The following is a 20,783-nucleotide window of genomic DNA, read 5'->3' on the forward strand; positions in this document are numbered from 1 at the left end:
ATCCTGACTCCAAATGAACTCCTAAGAGAGGTAGGAACTCTCTTGGCCTACATTTCTTCATCTATAAAATAAGGGACTTGTACCAGATAACTTCTTAGGGTACCTTCTAGTTCTAAAATGTATTTTTTTGGAATACATATTTTGCATATTATTCTTTCATATGTGGTATATTCATAGAAAGAAGACAAATCATAAACACATTAAGGAATAATGGGATTTCACATCATTTTTTAAAATTGTGCTTTCCCATACTTTTAGTAATTCTCTGCATTATGCGGGTACCACTTTTGGATTTAGAGAAATATAAATGTTATTAATTATAATATGACATGATTCTAAACCTAGAAGTGGAAAGGTTCTGTCCTGGATTCAAAGGAGACTCATCTTGGGAGCCCTTAAAAAATACTGATGCCTTGGCCACACCCACAGAGATTCTAATTCATTTGCTTAGGGTGGAGCAAGGTCATCAGTATTTTTGTATGGCTCTCCAGGTGATTCTCCTTTGCAGCAAGGACTGAGAACCACTGACCTGGAGTGTTTGGTTGCTCTAAAATGACAAGGTTTGAATTTACACAAAGTAATTTAAGCAATCATTAGTTTTTAAGAGCCTCCTTTTATGCCTCCCACTGGGATAAACTTGAATTAGAAAATAATAGAAATACTGAAATTGTAAAAATAAATGTCAAACTTCCTTTACTTTGTGGCTTTGAGCAAATATGATTTTAATTAAAGAAACTGAGAAGGCAAACCATGATTCCACAGGTCATATGAGTTGCCTTGTTTGACTTTTATAATTTGTGCCACCTGCGCAGTTTTGGTATTTGTTTTTGTAACTATCTTCCCCGCCCCTCCCACCCCACCCCTCAACCTCTTTAGGAGTCTGAGAAGCTGACTCTTTCTAATACTTCATGCCATTCTCTTCAGAGCAGTTGCATTTGGATTGAAACTTGAACAAAGAAATTTATATTTCACACAACCAGATTTGCGAGAATGGATCCCTTTAAAGGAAAAAAAGCTTTACAGCTATGTCTTAAGTTTTTGGTCTCTGCCATTTTACAGTGTCCCTATAATAAACCTATTCGGCTATCCTCAGCCATCCAACCAGTTCCCCCAGCGTGCTCTAAAAGCTCCTAATCCTTTTGGCAGCTTAAATAAAATGGACTTCTATTGCAATCTCCATTTATTTGTGTTATTTAACTCTACTATCATTATTGCCTTCTGAAAAGGAACACCTTACTATTGCACCATTCGTGATGCAGTTTATTCCATGTCAGTAATGGGGTTTTAACAAGAGGAAACTTTTTCCTCTGTTTTGTCTGTTTGCATTTTCAAACCTCTTAGTAAGATCTTAGTAAGATCCTACCTTGCTAGCTCTTGGGTATCTGCACTATTTCTATGCAGATTACAAATTTTTCAATTTCTGGTTCATGGCTCTGCAGTGTCATGAAATGCTCCTGTCAGCAGTGACATGAATTAATATGGTGCTGGGAAAAGATGTTGGTTAGTAATACCATTCTTCATTAGTAATTACCTTTTTTTAATTTCAGGAAGACTGTTGTGCAATTCACATTTTACCTGCAGTTCACAGGTTCCCATTATAGCACTTCCCTCCAGCACTTGCTTAGGAAGCTGGGAGGATTGCCATTCCCACAGATCCCATTGAAAGCTAAGAATGACAACCATAGCATAAGTCATAATGATATATCACTGATAGCCTAACATGTTTCTTCAAACTTGGTTACTCTGGATTCATGCTGGTGATTAATTTCAGCTGTCTTGGAGGTGGGCTAAACTGTCTCTACACCAAGGATCTGAATGACTAATCCAGGTCCTCTGTGGCATTTTTTCTTATGTGCTAATTTTAAAAAGCCTCGATTGGTTCCGTTATAAAGCATTGTTTTATAGCCTGAGTTTTTTGTAAGGAGGATTGTCCTTGCAGAATTCATATGTTGAAGCCCTAACCCACAATGTATTTGGAGATGAGGCCTCTGGGGGGTAATTAGGGTTAGATGAGGTCATGAAGGTAGGGCTCTCATACTGGGATTGGTGTCCTTATAAGAAGAGACACAAGAGAACTTGCTGTGTCACTCTGCCATGTGAGGACACAATGAGAAGGTGGCTGTCTACAGCCAGAAAGAGAGGTCTCGCCAGGAGCTGAATCAGCCAGCACCTTGATCTTGGACCTCCCAGTCTCCAGAACTGTGAAAAATTAAATTTCTGTTGTTAAAGCCACCCAGTCTGTGGTATTTTGTTATGGTAGCCCAAGCAGACTAATAAAAGGATGAAGTGGGATTCAGAAGAATTGAAGGAGAACAATAAGTACCTTTTGTGTTTATTGAAGTGCTTTTGAAAGGTAGTCATCCGTTAAAACATAAAATAAATGTAGGATTGTTTCATTTGTAGAAGTTTATTACATAAGTGGAAACATATTAAACACTGTGCACTGACTTGTATTTTCACTTAATCCATCTTGGATGTCTTCCATGTCTGTCACTCAGATCTACCTCATTCTTTTTAAAGGCTACAGAGTATACGTGGCATGGATGTACGATAACTTAGTTAACCAGTCCCTAATCGATGGGCATTTAGGTTGTTCCCATTTGTCACCGTTACAAAAAAAATGTTACTATGAACATCCCCGGGTAATTTGTCAGCACAGTTCTGTAGGAGAGTCGTACAATTAAGATTGCTTACCACAGAGGTTATACAGTTACAATATTAATAAGTTAAAATAGGCCCTCCAAAATGTGCTAATTTACACTTTTAAGAGTTTGTGGACTAAATTATTTTTAGTCTTATAGTGAGTTATATAGTGTTCCCCCAAAATTCACATCCACCTGGAACCTCAGGATGTGACCTTAATTGGAAATAGGAACTTTGCAGGTGTAGTTAGTTTAGATACGTCATATTGGATTAGGGTGGGTTCTAAATGCAATAACTGATATCCTTATCAGAGGAGAGGGCACACAGATAGATACATGGGGTAAAAGTCCATGTGACAATGGAGGCAGATTGGAGTACTGCAGCTACAAGATGAGGATTGACAGAGCCACCAGAAGCTAGGAAGAGGCAAGGAAAGAAAGATTCTTGCCTAGAACCTGCAGAAAGATCATGGCCCTGCCAACACCTTGGTTTTGGTTTTCCAGCCTCTAGAACTGTGAGAGACTGTATTTCTGTTGTTTTAAGCCACCCAGTTTCTGGTACTTTGTTACTATGGTCCTAGGAAACTAATACAAGTTTCCTTCTGAAAGAGGAAATCATTCAAATGAATTAGGCTAACCAGGGTTAGCTTAAGTGGGAAATAATAGCAAATACTAAAATAATATTGCCAAGGCTGCCAAATCAAATCCTAAACTTTAAAACGTTTGCACAATTTTAATTTCCTAATTGCTGTAAATTAGTAAAGTGATTTTAAAAATTTATTTTTGGCTGCATTGGGTCTTCATTGCTGCATGCGGGCTTTTCTCTAGATGCAGCTAATGGTGGCTACTCTTCGTTGTGGTGCGCAGGCTTATTGCTGTGGCTTCTTGTTGCAGAGCATGGGCTTTAGGTGCACGGGCTTCGGTAGTTGTGGCACACGGGTTCAGTAGTTGTGGCTCATGGGCTCTAGAGTGCAGGCTTAGTAGTTGTGGCGCATGGACTTAGTTGCTCTGCGCGCGGCATGTGGGATCTTCCCAGACCAGGGCTGGAACCCGTATCCCCTGCATTGGCAGGTGGATTCTTAACCGCTGCGCCACCAGGGAAGCCCAGTAAAGTGATTTTTAAAAATTATTTTAATTAAAAAAGACATTTATTAGATAAAATGAAAAAATACAAATAAGTAGAAAAGAGAATTAACGAATCCTACCATGCAAAAAAGTAATAACAATAATAATTTTCATGGACATTTTGATTTAGAGTCTCCCAGATTTTTTGATTTATATTTTGACTTATTTAACATATGTTTTATAACACGCTCTTCCATGAAGGGCCATATTTTTATTTTTGTAAAAGGCAAAGGAAAAAGTCCGGCTGAATCTTTCAGTTTTCAAAAAAACTCTGATACTTCTGCCAGATGTTCAGTTTCTGTTGCTTTCATCCAGCTCTGGCCACAATCATGAGGCACCACCACGATGCCACTCACCAATTTCCGCAGTCCTCCCCAACCAGCCTACAACTGGAGCCACACCCCATTTCCCAGGACTGGAACTAGTCCTGCTACCCTTTGTAGATCAGATTATTTCTGTAGAATATGTGTGCTCTAGCCTTTAAAGGATTCAGAGTTTAGGTAAGTTTGGGCAGCACTGCTCTATCTTTCTATTTGTATTTATTTATTTACTTACCTACCTACCTCGCCACGCAGCTTGTGGGATCTTAGTTCCCCCCACTGGGGGTTGAACCCGAGCACTCGGCAGTGAAAGCGTGGAGTCCTAACCACTGGACCACCAGGGAATTCCCTTTCTTTTAGAGATTCACAATTATTGTTAGTATTTTAAAGACTGAGAAATGCTACAGTAAAGAAATATTTGTTTTATCCATCAGTTACTGAACTTCTTTGGCCAAGGAAGCCTTTTTTTCTTCTCCCTTTTCCCCTCTATTTTCAATGTATCAACATCTTGCAGAACGGGTGTTCTGAAGAACACAGCTAATTTTGGATAGCCAGTTTAGGGTCAGACTCAATTTTGTTACTGCCAGAGTAGTTTGACCGTGTGTCCGGCTCCAAGAAATGGACTTCAGTCTTAGTGATCTTCCTGTAGCTCCAGTCTCTTGAGGTTGTAGACCTCCTTTGCCCTTTCAAGCCCCCTTCCCAAGGACATTATCCTGCTTCTGATGCTTGTTGTCCTGCCCATTTCATTTCCTTCCTGCCTGCACCCTGCCCTTGAACTCCTCTCCGCTATGCCTGTTTGTTATGAGGGCCCCAGAGTATCAAACCCTCAAGCAACTGCATGACTGGACTTGTTTTGTGAAAGGTCATAACTTTCAGATACCCTATACTGATTACCAGGCTGTCGGCACCACAGCGAGTCTGTCTCCGCAGCATTGGCCCCCCTCCTGGAACTGGTCTAGTTCCAAGACTGCTTTTCCAAGGCAGCAGTCAACCAAATTGTGTTCTTCTCTATCTTAGAAAAATCACTGGACAGGTAAAGTTGGGGGTGGGGAATATTTTTCAGAGAGAGAGCCACAATCAGTGTGCTATATACTATTAGAGTGTTTTACATAGGTTACCCTGTTTCCCAACATCCCCTAAGAGAAGAGTTATCCTCCCTCTGCAGTTAAGGTAAAGATGGTGTAGAAGGGCCCAAAGGCAGTGATCAAGGCTTCTGATAGAGATGAGCCTTGCTCCAAAGCTAGTGTTCTTTCCGCTCTAACATGCTGCCCCCTACCATCTTCCAGGTGACAGTGTATGTAATTGCGGGAAATCTACTTGGGGAAGGAGGGAAACGGTCTCTTTGGCTTCACATTTGAAAATCTATAACAAATACCATCACCCGCTTTCCAGCTGTCGAAGTGCCACAGAGCTGCATCCAAAACAAACTGTTTTAAACAGGAGGATCCCCTACCACTCAACAGTCCCCCCCCAGCCCCCCACCCTCCACCTGCCAAACGAAATCTAGGAAGCTGCTGCGGCTTCCGCCACCAAGGCATCTGTACCGTGGTGGTATTTGAAACGACCGTGAATCTTGCAAACGGGGAGTGAGCTTTGCTCCTTTCCACTGCTACCGCCTTATCTGAAACTTTCCCTACTGCCATCCTTTCCTTCCACAGTCTGCACAGGAAGGTGGGGAAGGGAGGAGCAGAATAAAAGGGATTGACTTCTCACTTTGACTGCCAAAGTCAGCTGGAATTTTCCAAGGGCTCCGAGGCTGAGCAGTAGATGTAGTTAGCTATGGAATGGATGAGCTATTGTGTTTTACGTCTCTTCACGCTCGGTCCTCTACCAGGCCTGGCATCAGTCTGAGGGGATGAGAATGGCATCACCACAGTAAATGCTCTGGCTTCTTGAACCTCCGGCCCAAAGGACAACATTTTCATGCCTAAGGCTCATGGGCTCCCTCCCTTCCACTAGTCATCTTGCATCCTGATGATAGATTAATCCTCCTAAAGTACTGATTTAATTCTCATTTCCCCGCTCAATGCCTGTGCCTTGTTGTTTTGTGTCTTAAAGTTTCAACTGCCATTTATATTATTATGTGCATTTATAGTGATTGGCATTTCAATTAATATTATATGGATTGATCTATGTAATATGATATTTATCATAAAAATGCAGTTTACAAAGTTGTAAGGATATGATCTCATTTCTTAAATGTAGGTACATTTGCATAGTAAAATGTCTGAAAAAACATATGTTCAAATGGAGACAGTGCTTGTCTGTGAGTAATAGACTTTTAATGGTTTCTAGTAGTTTTTTTCCTTCCCAAACACCTTTGCTTGATTATTCCAGATCTTCACAACCTGTCAGGTGACAGTCTTTCCTCCTGCTACTCCCCAGAGCTCTCCCCACCCCACTCAAACCGCGATAGACGGCGGTCCTGGAATTTATTTTGTACTTCCCCGTCTGTCTGGAACACCCTGCCTGTCAAAATCCTGTCCAGCTTGTCAGGCCCGACTGCAGCCTTCCTGCATGATCCCTTCCTGACTCTCCACTCAGAAGCATACATACAACTTTGCATGAGAGTTCTTTTCTCACATGGGTGTTCATAGTCAGGGTTATTCTACACACCATCTCTGATGTCCATACCCCTGTGAGAGGGGGAATGTAGGGCAGAAAGGCTAATTCAGCTGCCTGTTCACTCAGGTGGAAGGAATATCTGAGGCAGTCAGAAGGAAGCAATGAGGGAGTGGCTAGAGGGGTGCACTCCCTTGGAGACTGTCCACTGTGAGGGCTGGCAGGGAACCACCTTTCTGTGAAGGGCTGGTGGTGCAGGCACAATAAAAATATGTATGGAATGCACTCTTTTTTAATCCCTTAACAACAACAACAAAATTTTGATTGCGCTCCAAGGGGAAAAAAAATTCTACTTTATTGACTGAAAAGTATCAATGAAGACAACTGACCTGCATTTCATCACTAAAATGGTATGTATTTCAAAAATAGCAATATGAAGGCAAATTTCTTTATTTTCACCTTAAGTTATGTTGACATTTGGCAGTCTCATGAGAACGATGGGCCAGAGACCTGTAAACCCCAGAACTAGAGTCTGAAGATGAACCTGCCTGAGACTCTTGCCCTAAGAAGCTCTAGAAATGAGAACATCAAGGTTCTCCTCTGGCCTTCAGACAACCTGGGACCTTGTTTGAGCTGAGATCCTTCTGTGTTAACACAGCAGATTCCCTGAGTCCTAGGACTCTGTTACTTGTCTTACCTCATCACCCAGCCTTCCTTGAGGGTAAGAACTGTTCCTTACACTCTTCACCCTCTTCTGGTGAGGGCCCAGCACAGTGCCTTTTGTATAGTGGGTCATCGACAAATTCCTGTTTGTGACAATGGTGATGAAGAAATAGTTGGAGAGAAAGTGACTTCACCCGTGTATGTTGAATTTTATTTTCTTTAAAACAGCACACCCACTTAGTGGAAGTTATACTCCGGGAGTGTTCTACGCTGCACACCACTGGAACCCAGGGCTTCTGCTCCCTTCACTCACTCACCCTGCTGGACTCTCTCAACAGTCCCCTCTGTTGACAGGTATGGCCCTGCACAGCGGCATGTGCCTGCTTGTGCTTGGTACAATCTGAGAAGCTCGCAAAGGCATTGCTTATGCAAAACATATCCTAAAAATATTTCTCCCGGGCTTCCCTGGTGGCACAGTGGTTGAGAGTCCGCCTGCCGATGCAGGGGACACGGGTTCATGCCCCGGTCCGGGAAGATCCCACATGCCGCGGAGCAGCTAGGCCCATGAGCCATGGCCACTGAGCCTGCGCGTCTGGAGCCTGTGCTCTGCAACGGGAGAGGTCACAACAGTGAGAGGCCCGCGTACCGCAAAAAAAAAAAAATTTCTCCCATCAATCTAAAGTAGTGCCTGAAATTTTCACCATTACTTAATTTTTTTGTATTAAGTAAGTAAGGACCTTGTTACTAGAGGGGAAAGATACATTGTTATTATTACCTAATGATATTTTAGCTCTGATTAGTTTATCTGCCAGGCCTCCCATTGCTCTGAACTCCCACAGCCTCTAGGATATACCTTTTTTCATTGCATTCACCACAGTGTATTGGAATGATCTCTTTCCCTGTTTGTCCAAGCCACTGTGAGCTTCCCCAGGCTACCTCCTGGTACAATGTCAGCCTGGCACATGATGGGCCCGCAAAAATATCGTTAAACCCAACTTAGGTAGCCCTGGGGAGTTCTGAACAGAGTGCCTAAAGCAGTGAGTCCAGGGATGTGGAGTCTTGCAGTGAGCAACTGTTAACACCAAATGCACTACTTGATAGGCTTCTGCAAGGGATGAGAGGCCCACCAGAGACAAACTTGCCCCTGTCACAATTTGGTTAATGTTGACCGGTAGCTTACCTGTGAAGATGGGTAGACTCTGTCTCCACTAAGATGAAGAGAATTAGCGTCAGTAATTAAAAGCATGTCAGGGACAGATCCAACCCTAACCTCATCCTCTAGTGTTCACCATCCCAAAGAAACTGAGCCTGCTTCCTGGGGACAGGGTCCACATCATGCATATTTCTTGTGGGTTTTGTGTTTTTTTTTTTTGCGGTACGCGGGCCTCTCACTGTTGTGGCCTCTCCTGTTGCGGAGCACAGGCTCCGGACGCGCAGGCTCAGCGGCCATGGCTCACGGGCCTAGCCGCTCCGCGGCATGTGGGATCTTCCTGGACTGGGGCTCGAACCCATGTCCCCTGCATTGGCAGGCAGACTCCCAACCACTGTGCCACCAGGGAAGCCCTCTTGTGTTCTTAACAGTCCAGAACAGAGTCTGGCAAATATCAGGAACTAACAAATAAGAGCTAACAATTATATAGTGCTTACCATGTGCCAGATACATTCCTCTAAGAATTTTATATGTGTTAACTCATGTAATCCTCATAACGATGAGGCAGATACCGTTAACATCCCCATTTTACACGTGGGGAAACCAAAGCTCATGGGAGTTTATATGACTTCCCCGAGGTCGCAGAGCTCCAGTCTACCCTTTTAAATATTTTGCCTTAGTGCACTTAAATAGGAGTGAATGAATAAGTCTCTCCCTGCACCATAATTTTTTAAAATAAATAAATTTATTTATTTGGCTGTGTTGGCTCTTCTCTCTAGTTGTAGTGCCCGGGCTTCTGATTGCGGTGGCTTCTCTTGTTGTGGAGCACGGGCTCTAGGTGAGTGGGCGTCAGTAGTTGTGGCACACAGGCTCAGTAGTTGTGACTCGCGGGCTCTAGAGCACAGGCTCAGTAGTTATGGTGCATGGGCTTAGTTGCTCCGCGGCATGTGGGATCTTCCTAGACCAGGGGTCAAACCCGTGTCCCCTGCCTTGGCAGGCAGATTCCTAACCACTGCGCTACCAGGGAAGTCCCATCCCTGCACCATATTTTTATAGCAGATTATAGCAGATATAGCACCTCCTGGTGCAATACTTAAAGCACGGTTTCACCCACTAGACTGTGACTAGCGCAGGGTTATTCTTTGACTCTTATCCACCCTCAGTTCCCCGAGCGGTATTACTTGCCCCATCGTAGCAGGACTACCATACGTACCTGTGTCCGCCAGGGGGCACTGTGTCCGCACCACCTCCTCCTCCCGCTCCCTGCGCCCCTGCGCAACCTGAGAGGGGCGGAGGCAGCGTTGGGCGGAGCCTCCGAGACGCCCTAGTAGGAGCTATCCCGGCGGGCCGCGCGTGCGGCCGCGTTTGAATGGCTCAGAGTGGGCTCGGCCGGGGACCTGAGGGATAGTCTGGGCTGCCGGGGCGCAGTCGGTCAGCGCCTGGGCTAGGCGGAGGCGCCGCGGTACCATGAGGCGCCGGTAAGTGACAACCGGGCCTGCGCCAACCTCGCGCCGGCGGTTGCCCTGCGGGGGCCAGGCTTCTCCTCGGGCCTGACCGCGCCCTGGGCCCACCTGCAGGCCCCGCGGCGGCCTCTGCTCGGCCCGGCCAGCGCAGGGCTGCAGGGGTCAGGGGTCGGGAGTCGGGGCGGCGGGGCCGCGGTCTCCCGTGGAGCTCCCTACCCGGCCGCGGCGAGGAGGGTCGGGGCGGCGGGCGCAGGAGCCCGCCCGGGTGGGCGCGAGGGGTCCGGGCCGGGAGAGGCGTGGACGGAACCTGCTGTCACTTATTTATTTGCGGATGGAGCCGACTTGTGCATCCCAGTGAGCGGGGAAGGACGCCGGCGTCTGAGGCGCTCTGTTTGAGGACAGGTTTTCCCGAGAGCCGCCTAGGCCCGGCTGTGGTATTTCCTTATTTTCTGTCGGGTCCTTGCTTCCCTGACACATAACCTTTTGTTCAGCAGGACAAAAACTTGACATAACTGCATAAGAATTGCTGATTGCAACTTTAAAAACCTCATTGTATTTTCTGAAAAGTTGTTCTGTAACAGTACCTAGGCTTTTACCAAGGTCTTAAATGGGCTTAAATATGGAGAAAACAAAGAGTTGATTTGTTTCCTTGTGGCTTGTAAAATTCCTTGAAAACAGAGGTTTCTATGTCAGTTTCTTTGAGATTTAAAAAAAAAAAAAAAGACTAACAGAATTTAGGTCTGTAATAATCACCAGTTAAGCACTGGCAAAGATTATGAGAAACTAGTCCACCTAATCGCTTAAATTTGTGTAGTTTGTCCTGTTGTGTTGTTTTTTAAACCAGCTTCAGACTTGAATCAGAACTTTATACGTTGAGGCTTTTACTTGGCTAATAACTAGCGTTGTAATCATAAGATTGGTTAATATTTATTTTGTGCTTTCTATATGCCAAGCACTCTTTTGAGAGCTTTGCTTTGGGACAGATACTATTATTATCCCCATTTTGACAAAGAGGAAACTGAGGCACAGAGACGTTAAGTAACTTGTACGCGGTTACACAGCTAATATAATTGGGACCCAAGCAGGCTGGCTCCATGCTTTTAGCTATGCTGCTCTAGTGCCTCATTTATATGTTGCTCTTTTTAGTTTACAAAGCAGTTTCATTTTATTTACTTCTCTCAGCTGGGGAGATAATATACGTGTGAGGTGCGTTTGTGTACATGCACACAGTACTAAATCGAGTTCTCTGCTCTTGTGGACGTAACTTTTGTGCATTGAGCAGCAAAATCCATTGGCTATTTTAAGATAAATAGAATTTATAAAGTTCATGTTTGTATTGTAGGTTATAGTTTTAATCCCTTTGTGTCATTTCCTAAAAGTGTAGAGAACAGTTTGAAACCTGTGTAATTCCTTAAAATATACCATTATATATTAATGATTCTTTCTGAAAACTTACTGAGTGGTTACTCTGTACTTGGAATGATTAACTAATAACTCCATGACAAGAAATAGGATTCAAAAGCAATTAAGAAATCAGTTTACACTTATTTACAGCCGAGCATTTAAATTTTTAATTTCATTCATCAGTTATCAAGCAATGTTAGGCCCAATTGGTTATACAAAAGAAATGTGCCGGGGCAACAAACTTGAGGAAAGTTAGTTTAGTTTGGGATATAAAATTAACAACAATCACCACCACAACCACCAAAAAAAAAAAAAAAAGAAAGAAAGATATATGAGATATTCTTTATTAGTGCAGTGGGTGTATGATGAATTGAACTGAATAGATCAGTAATGCTTCTGCAAAGAACCCAAACTGAAGCATGGATGTAGGGCATTGAATAGAAGTGTGAATGGGGAATTTTAGTGAGGAAACAGTGTGTTCAAAGACTTGAAATTGGGAATGAAAATGATTTTTCTAGGGAACAGTAAGTCTGGTCTATTTGGAAAGTTCCTGTTGAGAAAAATAAGATTATGGCAGACTATGAGGAATGTTATATAAGACATATGTCAAAGAAGTTTAGGTTTGACATATATATAAAAAGAGATATGATTTTAGAAGTTTAAAAACTTTTAAATCGGTGATTCTCAGCTGCTGGCAGTTTTGCCCCTCAGGGGACATTTGGCAGTGTCACGCCTTGCGGGGTGGGGTGCTATTGGCATCTAGTGGATAGAGGCCAGGAATGCTGCTAAACATCCTGCAATGGGTCAGCCCCTCCATGAGAAATAATTACCCCAAATGTCAGTGGTGATGAGGTTGAGAAATCCTCTTTTAAGTTGTTTGCTTATATGGCCAGCCTCTGTTTCCATGTGCTGTAGACAAATATGAATGATGAATTTTCAGAGCATGAGTACAAGCAATATTAAAGTTAAGGAGAAGCTGCCTCAGAGACCTCAAGAAGGCAGCTATTGTTGGAGTCCTGGGGGAAAGAAGCTATAAGGAATTAGGATAGGAGCACTGAGAGTGAACAAGTAGTGGTAAAAATGAGACAACTATTTAAATAATATTTTTTCCAAGTTTGAAAATAATGCATGTTCATTGTAGGAAATTTAGGAAATGTAGAGAAAGTGTAAAAAGAGCAAAAGCCGCTTATAAAATCCCCCAAGCAGAAAGAACAACTGTTAACATTTTCATGTGGTGTTTCCTTTCAAATCTTTTTCTATGTTGATACCTATTTTCCTTCATAAGACTAGGATTATACATTTTTCTCCTTGTGGCTTTGGGTTTTTTTTGTTTTTGTTATTTTGACTCAGCATATCATGAGTATTTCCCATTCTTAGAAAAATGTTCTTTTTCATGGTCAGTCTTCTTTGTTTTTTGTGTGTGTTCTTTTCAAGTTGGGGATTTTGCTTTGTATTCAAAAGACACATTTTGGAGGAAGAAATATTAGAACATGATGACTGATTAAATATAGGAAACAATAGGGGTAAAAGTGTATGGTATCTCCAAGGTTTTAAATCTAGGAAGCTAAAATAATGGTGCAGCTATTGAAATAAATTGGGATTCTCATAATACTTTTCATCTTAGGTATGGAAACTGCTGTTTACAGAGATACATAATGAGATTTTAATGAGGATCCTTGATGCCTATCAGCTTACATTTTTCCTAAAACCTCTATAATAATCTTCCTTTTCTTTTCTTTCTTTTTTTTTTTTAACTTTTTGTTTTTTGTACTAAGCTTATTTTTCAGTTCTTTCTTTGCAAGTCTTCCCCTTCTTGGAAAGGTTTTTTTGAAATATGTTTTCTATTAGGATACTAAGTAAGGCTCAAGTTTGTTGGTCATGAATCTTTACTTTGAAAGATTAAGTGACTAGTTCGAGTTTTTAAAATGTATAGATTGCTAAAGTTTATAAGCAAGAGGTGAGTATAACTCTTCCAGAGGAGGAGGAATTATCTTTAAAAATGCTTGCCCACTATGGGATGCGTCATTACATCACATCAGTCTATATTACATTGCTATTTTATCAGTCATTATACTTGTTGATCTCTATCAGTTAATTTGGTGCTTGTGGAAAATGTATTTAGGAAAGTAAATTTTAAAAAACCTTAAAGCTAATACAAATGGTACTTTTACTGGGACTATACGCTTTTCAAATTGGATAGGATATAATTTGACTTTTTTTTTCTACTGACTGTTTTAGTACTTCATGTTCATCCCCCACCCCCGGTATCTTCTCACTAATATCTAATATCCATTAACTTTGGGGAAGTTTTGTAATTTCTTTGTTCTTGGGACATGATGAGGGTAGAGATGGGAGGAAAGGGTCTTCTGAAAGTTCCCCCCAGTTTGCCTCCCCTATAATCACCTGTCTCTCCTTCAGTTTTACACACTGCCTAAAATTCCTGAACAAGTCACTCAGGAACCTACCACCTATGTATGAATCATGAATACCCATTCTGGCATCTCTTCTAACTAGTGTAATCTTAAAACAGGCAGCCTGGTTATATGGGAAAGGCTGTAACACTGGAAGTTACAGTTCTAAGCCTGGTTCTCCTATTAGTGGCTGAGTGTTCTTGGGCAAATGCCTTAATCTTATCTGTAAGTTGAAATTATCTCCAAGGTCCTTTCCAAATCTTAAGAGTCTGTGAATCTGTGAAGTATTTGCTTTTGTAATTACCATGGGGAGACTATTAGTCTTTTACATTTCAGCATGAATTAATCATAGATCATAAATGATTTCTTCCAAAGGCATTTGTAAAAGCTACTCCCATATCATAAGACTGGGGGAGGAATTTTAGAATGGAATTTAAATGGCACTAGAATACAAGCTCCAGGAAGGCAGGGAACTTTGTTTTGTTCACTTCTGTTTTCCCAGTGCCTAGAGTGGTAATTAGTATATAACATGTGTTAATATTTGTTGAATTAGTGAAGGAATGGGTTGTTTTTGAGGAAAGACAAGCTTGTTGGAGTACTGTACAGATCCTCTGAGTACCCTGAAAGAACTCAGAATACAAATCAACCAGATTACAACCCAATCATTCCTACAATATAAAAATACCTCCTAGTTGTTGTAAAGCATCCATTGTTCACTTGGCTGCTTTCAGAACTATTAAGTAATGACTGCCCTGACTGCCCTTCATGCTCACAGAGTGCAGTTTTGTCCATCACCAGATCTTACTTTAGTGCCAGCCTGATTTTTCAATGTGCCTTTTACTCTTATTTGCAAAAATCTATGCTCTGCCTATTCCCTATACCACTTAATATTATCATTAATAGTATGTTTAGTGTTATTGCAAAAATAAATTATATATATCGATTAAAAATTGGTCTTTCATCTATGGAGGATTCATGGCACAGCAGTTAGAAACTAGTACTCTTAGCCTTCCTATTCCAGTCATCCTAATTCTACAACTGCCATATAAAATAATCTTCAGGAATATTTTTAATCATATGATATACAAAGCTTCTAAGTAAGCCTGTTTTGTCTACAAACTAAAGTCCAAGATTCCGGACCTGGCATTCAGTGATTCTGCATTTTAGCCAGTCTACCTTTTTAGTCTATCCTAGTCTTTCCCCTGCAGTGACCTGGACTGTAACTTTTTTTTTTTTTTTTTTTTTTTGCCGTGCCATGCGGCTTGCAGGGTCTTAGTTCCTCGGGGGAATCTGGGCCCTTGGCAGTGAAAGCCCAGAGTCCTAACCACTGGACCACCAGGGAATTCCCTGGACTCTAACTATTTAATTATTGAATAGTTGTTGTAGATAATAATGAAACAAAAAACACAATTATTTTTACCTAGAAAGTATGTTTTCAGATAAGGAGAGGCTGACAGACTATTTCTCAAGAGGCCTTGTATTGGCTGGCATTGATTATTTGGCTGAATTATTAATTTACTGAAAAATAACATCAAGGAACAAGAATCCTTAAAACTCTACATAAACAATTTTTTCTCTCCTTGTTGGCAGATGTATCTGGAAATTAAGTATATGTATAGTATATATATTTAGTGGTATTAGTTGACTACTTAGTGAGACTGACTGTATAATTCTGTGCCCACAGCATTGTTTGGATGGTTTATCAGTCTGGATGGGCTCGGTTATTTTGCAGTAGCAAATAACCACCATATCTCAGTGGCTTAAAATAACAGAGGATTATTTCTTCTCAATTCATATTGCATGTGAGTTGTCTGGGGGCTCTACTCTGTGTTGTCCTTGCTCAGGAGTACTGAGCAAGTCATATGACCATGCCTAACTTCAAGATGATGGGCAAGTATAAACCTATCATGTATCTGAAAGGAGAACTGGAATATCATGGCACAGTTTTAATGTTTACCACAGTTGGGGCACCCATTGACTTTTTTTTTTTTTTTTTTTAAGTTAGAGAGGAAAGGTTGCTTTATTCAGGAGGCCGGCAGCCTGGAGAGAAGGTGGACTCATGTCCAAAAACCAACTCCCCCTTTGACATTTTTGAATGTATTGTTACTCTTCTCTCCTGTCTGACCGTTATCTTTCATGGTTGACATAATCTTTCTTTAGATATGTTCCTTCATTTATCAGCTCTTCATTAAGTATCCCCTATATGTCAGGTACTATCCTAGATACAATGAATGTGGTTCCTGGTCTCATGGAGTTCACAGTCTAGTGGGAGGACATGGACAATAAGCAAATAAGCAAGTTAATTTCAGACGGTGATAAGTGCTATGGAGGGGAAAAATAAGGTACTGCCATAGAGAATGGTTGGTGGTGAGGGTAGGGTTATCCTTGATTGGGTGGTCAGGGAAATCTTCTGGGGTGGGTGACATTTGAGCTGGGAAGCAGCAGCCCTGAGGGTATATGGGAGAAATATTTTAAGCAGAAGGAATGCCACAAAATGGAAATGAGCTCAACATGTTTAAAGACAGAAGACCAGTATGGCTGGAGCATTTAGGAGAAACTGATACTATAGTCCAAGGGAGAGATGATGGTAGTTTGCTCTAGGATGGTGGTAATATATTCCCAAACTATATTCTAGTTTGGGAATATATTATAAAGGCATAATCAATGTATTGGATATAGGGAGTTTAGGAAAAGAGAAATCGAGGGTGAATCCTCTGTTTTGGACTTGAGCAACTGGGAAGATGATGGTTCCATTTACTGAGTTAGGAACAGTTAGGAGGAGCAGCTTTGAGAGGGTGGATATTAAGGGTTCTATTTTCAATATATTAAGTTCAAGAATGATGACTCTTCGACACCCGAGTGGAACTGACTTGTAGGAAGTTGGAGATACAACTCCAGAGTTTAGAGGAAACATTGAGACAAATGATTTTTTTTATTAATGAGGCTAATATGTTAAATTTGGTTACAGTTAAGTCTTAGACCTGGAAGTCATTATATCTCCTTAAAGCAGTATGCAATTCCTCTGGAGAAGGGAGTATTCCCTAAGAGAAGGGGGCGTTTTCAAACTTCAGTATGGTCTGATTTCAGCCCAGGATAATGGTGGTAACAAACCTTGTAACTGATGGGATGTACGATAATCCTCACAAGCATTCTAGTGTAAGAAGCATTAAGAACCATTGCTATAAAAGGATGCTAGCATCATCTTCTGTTGATTTCTTCATTTGATTCTCAAAGGACAATCTACCCTAATATTTAGGGTCTTAGGGTATACTTCACTCTACTGATTTCAAAATTAGGAACATGAGGCTTCCCTGGTGGCACAGTGGTTGAGAGTCCGCCTGCTGATGCAGGGGACACGGGTTCGTGCCCCAGTCTGGGAGGATCCCACGTGCCGTGGAGCGGCTGGGCCTGTGAGCCATGGCCGCTGAGCCTGCGCATCTGGATCCTGTGCTCCGCAACAGGAGGGGCCACAACAGTGAGAGGCCCGCGTACCGCAAAAAAAAAAAAAAAAATTGTAAAAATTAGGAACATGTATTACAGCAGACTGGTAATCCTAGTCCAAATCATGAAGATAGGTTGTTAAAATTAGTTTATATCAGCTTGTCTTTTTTGAGTGTTATGTATCTTATTGGCATATCCTTTCACATATATAGAGTCTGTCTATCTTGAAAGCATCAGGAATAACTTTAGTAGCTAAACAAGGGGTCAAAAAGGATCCTTAAGATGATGGTGTTTTATATATATGTATATATATTTACATTTCTGAGTTTAAGAAGACAATTGGAAAGGATTAGAGTGGTTTTTCCTCCCTGTGACTATTTCCAGAAAAATAATGGAATGTTGTAACAGGGAGAGTAAGAGATATTCATCAGAACATGCTAAAATAATTATCTACGTGGCTTAAGAAACCCTAAGTCTTCCCAAAGATTCAGGTGTTTATATAGTCATAAGAAAAGAAATATATAATACATTTTAATTTAGTTAAAACATAATTAGAAGTTTGGGATTAACTCCTAATATATATACACACTACTATGTATAAAATAGATAAACAGCAAGGACCTACTGTATAGCACAGGGAACTATATTCAGTATCTTATAATGACCTATAATGGAAGAGAATATGTATGTGATATAACTGAATCACTTTGCTGTACACCTGAAACTAACACAACATTGTAAAATAACTATACTTCAATTTTTAAAAAATGGTTAAAAATGAAACATAATATTTGCATTTGATACAAAATTCAAAAAGTCCAAAAGGGAAGTCTCCCTTTCACCCCATCCCCCAGCCACACATATCCTCTCTCTAGAAATGACTTTTCTCCCCAGTTTCTTGTGTATCCTTCCAAAGATACTCAGTGAATATATAAGCAATCGCTCACGTACACTTTATTTTTCACTTAAGTAATAGCATACTGTTCTGTACCTTATCTCCCCGCCACCCGCCAACTTTTCAGTAAAAGGCATAAAGTCACTGAAAAAATTAAGTCTGTATGTCCAAAACTATTGATAAAGATGACGATAAACAAACACCTAGTTATCAGAATTGAACTTTGTTTTCCCATTATTAATCTCAATTCCTTAATGTAGAATACTCAGTGGACTTAATTATTACAACTGAGGAGTAGGGACTTGCCTGGTGGTGCCGTGGTTAAGAATCCACCTGCCAGTGCAGGAGACACAGGTTCAAGCCCTGGTCCAGGAAGATCTCACATGCCGCAGAGCAACTAAGCCCGTGCACCACAACTACTGAGCCTGTGCTGTAGAGCCCACGAGCCACAACTACTGAAGCCTGTGCTCCTAGAGCCCGTGGTCCACAACAAGAGAAGTCACTGCAATGAGAAGCCCATGCACCACACCCTCACTCGCCGCAACTAGAGATAGCCTGTGCACAGCAGCAAAGACCCAATGCAGCCAAAACTAAATATAAATAAATAAATAAATTTATTAAAAGAAAACAAACTGAGGAGTAGGTGGTGGGAATGGTAATTCCCACTTAGTATCAATTTTGTAATTTTTATTTCAGGGTGACTTAGTCATAAGAGAGTTGGAATTCAGTTTGGTCTAATTGATTGAAATGATGTATCATCATGTTGTACCCACTGAATTGCCAGAAATCTGTATTTTCACGCTTGACCCACCTTCCTGAATTTGACATTATCTCTCAAACCAGCCTTCCATGGGAAACTGAATTAAGAGAAGGTGATGTGTTGAATCATTTAGCAAATAAAAAAGCCCTTGGGGTTTACTCCAGGTACTAGGGGTTTGAGTTGTTAAGAACATGGAATCAGAATGATGGTACTTAAGTTTTATGATTTGACTGTTTAATGATATTGGGCCCTGATAACTTGGTAAATTGATTTCCTCAATAGGAATAAACCTAGAAATGTACTAGAAAATCTGGGTAACTTGATGGGGCAGTCTTTCCCTGGACAGTGCATGAATAAGCACCGGCTGTATTTGTTTCTGTGCTTCTCTTTTTCTTCTCCGTAATTGTTCACCTCCTCTCCCCCTGTCCCCAATCCATACCCCATCTAATTGACACGTTATTTCAAAATGTTAACCTTCAATCAGATTAGAATCTAGAAGGGATTAAAAGGCTCCAAACAAAATGAAACAAGTCAACACAATGTATCATTACTCTGCCACTGTAATAGTTTCTCATATAGTTTATGAAAAGCACAGTTAACATGCCATTCACTTCGTCACTTTGAGTAGTACAACTGTCTGCTGCCTTTGGAAACCACACCCCACCCACCCGCCCAAATATGCTAGATAAATCAGTGTCACAGTTAGGGGATCATGAAATCTTTTTTTGAAACTGGCTTGACATTAAAGTATGTTGTTTTAGTTCTTACGTGTGATAAGTTGTATCTGCTTTACACTGGGTCACATAGTCTGTTCAGGGCACCATTTGTGTTGAACGCCCTGTTGGAATAGTTATGAGAATACGTTTTACATGTTGATTAAAATTTAGTTAAACACTCATTGAGAGTCACTGGGTGAGTCCTACTGGCCTAAAAGCTATTGTTACTCTGTAAAATGACTCTCTAAATAGCTTTGCTTAAAACCATTCTATTTCATATTTTAACTCAAAGAGCAATTTTTCCCCATAAGCTCTTAGATAAATCATATCACTATGCTTAATGTATTATAATTGTTTGTGTTTCTCCCACTGTAAATCTTGTGGTGATGGTGAGAATTTTACAGTAGGAAAGTTTGGGAAGTTTACAGTTATAAGCAGGAATGAAGCAGAAAACTCCTAGTTACTATGATGTAGTTGTATGTAATACCAAGAATTCTTCTACCTAAAGTGATTCAAGTCATGAATTTTACAATTTTGTGTTGCTTTACATAACTTAGGAATTTATGTGTTTCGAGGCTTAAGAAACTTTATTTCTTATTACTGTATTGTCCTCTTATGTTTGAAAAAGAAAGTTAATTCTTCTATTTAAAATGTGAATTTTTTTACTGTAGAAAATTGAGACAGAAAAATAAGCCAAAGAAAATGGTTCAACCTTAATACTGTAGAAAAATAAATAGGAAAAAAAAAGGATTCAACTATAATAGCACTCTTTAGAAAGAACTTTTATCTTTTCAGTCTTTTTTCTTTTCCTGTGCTATGTGTGCACATATACAGAAACATATAACAAATTTAGGAACTGGTATTAAAATTTGCTGACACCACAAAACATGTTTCTCACACCAAAGGCAATTTTCTTCACTAGTGATGTTTATGTGTAACTTAATAAGAGCTAACATTTACAGTGATTAACCATGTGCTAGACATTGTGGTGGGTGGATTATTTTATTTAAACCTCACAACTCTACTCTGAAAATAGGAGGTTAAGTAACTTGCCTAATATCATATAACTAGTAAATGGTTAAAGCAGGACTGAAACCCAGGAAGTCTGACTCCAAGACTTGTGTTTGCCCCTTACCACATACCACCTAGTCCTTTCAGTTTAATCAGATAAGAAAAATACAACTTATATTAAATATTTCAAAAGCAAACTAAAAATACATACAAAACCCTA

At 40.8% G+C, this 20,783-nt stretch overlaps 1 protein-coding gene across 2 annotated transcripts in view; it reads left to right on the plus strand.

Moving 5' to 3' along the window:
- Nucleotides 1–20,783, plus strand: part of KATNBL1 (katanin regulatory subunit B1 like 1) — a 62,727-nt gene that overhangs the window by 2,289 nt on the left and 39,655 nt on the right. Inside the window, exon 2 of one of the 2 annotated variants that reach the window (XM_082842619.1) lies at nt 7,541–7,666. The gene's annotated coding sequence lies outside the window, so the exon portion shown is untranslated. Of the gene's footprint in view, nt 1–7,540; nt 7,667–9,836; nt 9,941–20,783 lie in introns of those variants that run through there. The other variant, XM_082842620.1, reaches the window with a different exon arrangement.

Source organism: Leucopleurus acutus (genome assembly GCF_964270905.1).
Source record: "Leucopleurus acutus genome assembly, chromosome: 1".
Classification (NCBI taxonomy): domain Eukaryota; kingdom Metazoa; phylum Chordata; class Mammalia; order Artiodactyla; family Delphinidae; genus Leucopleurus; species Leucopleurus acutus.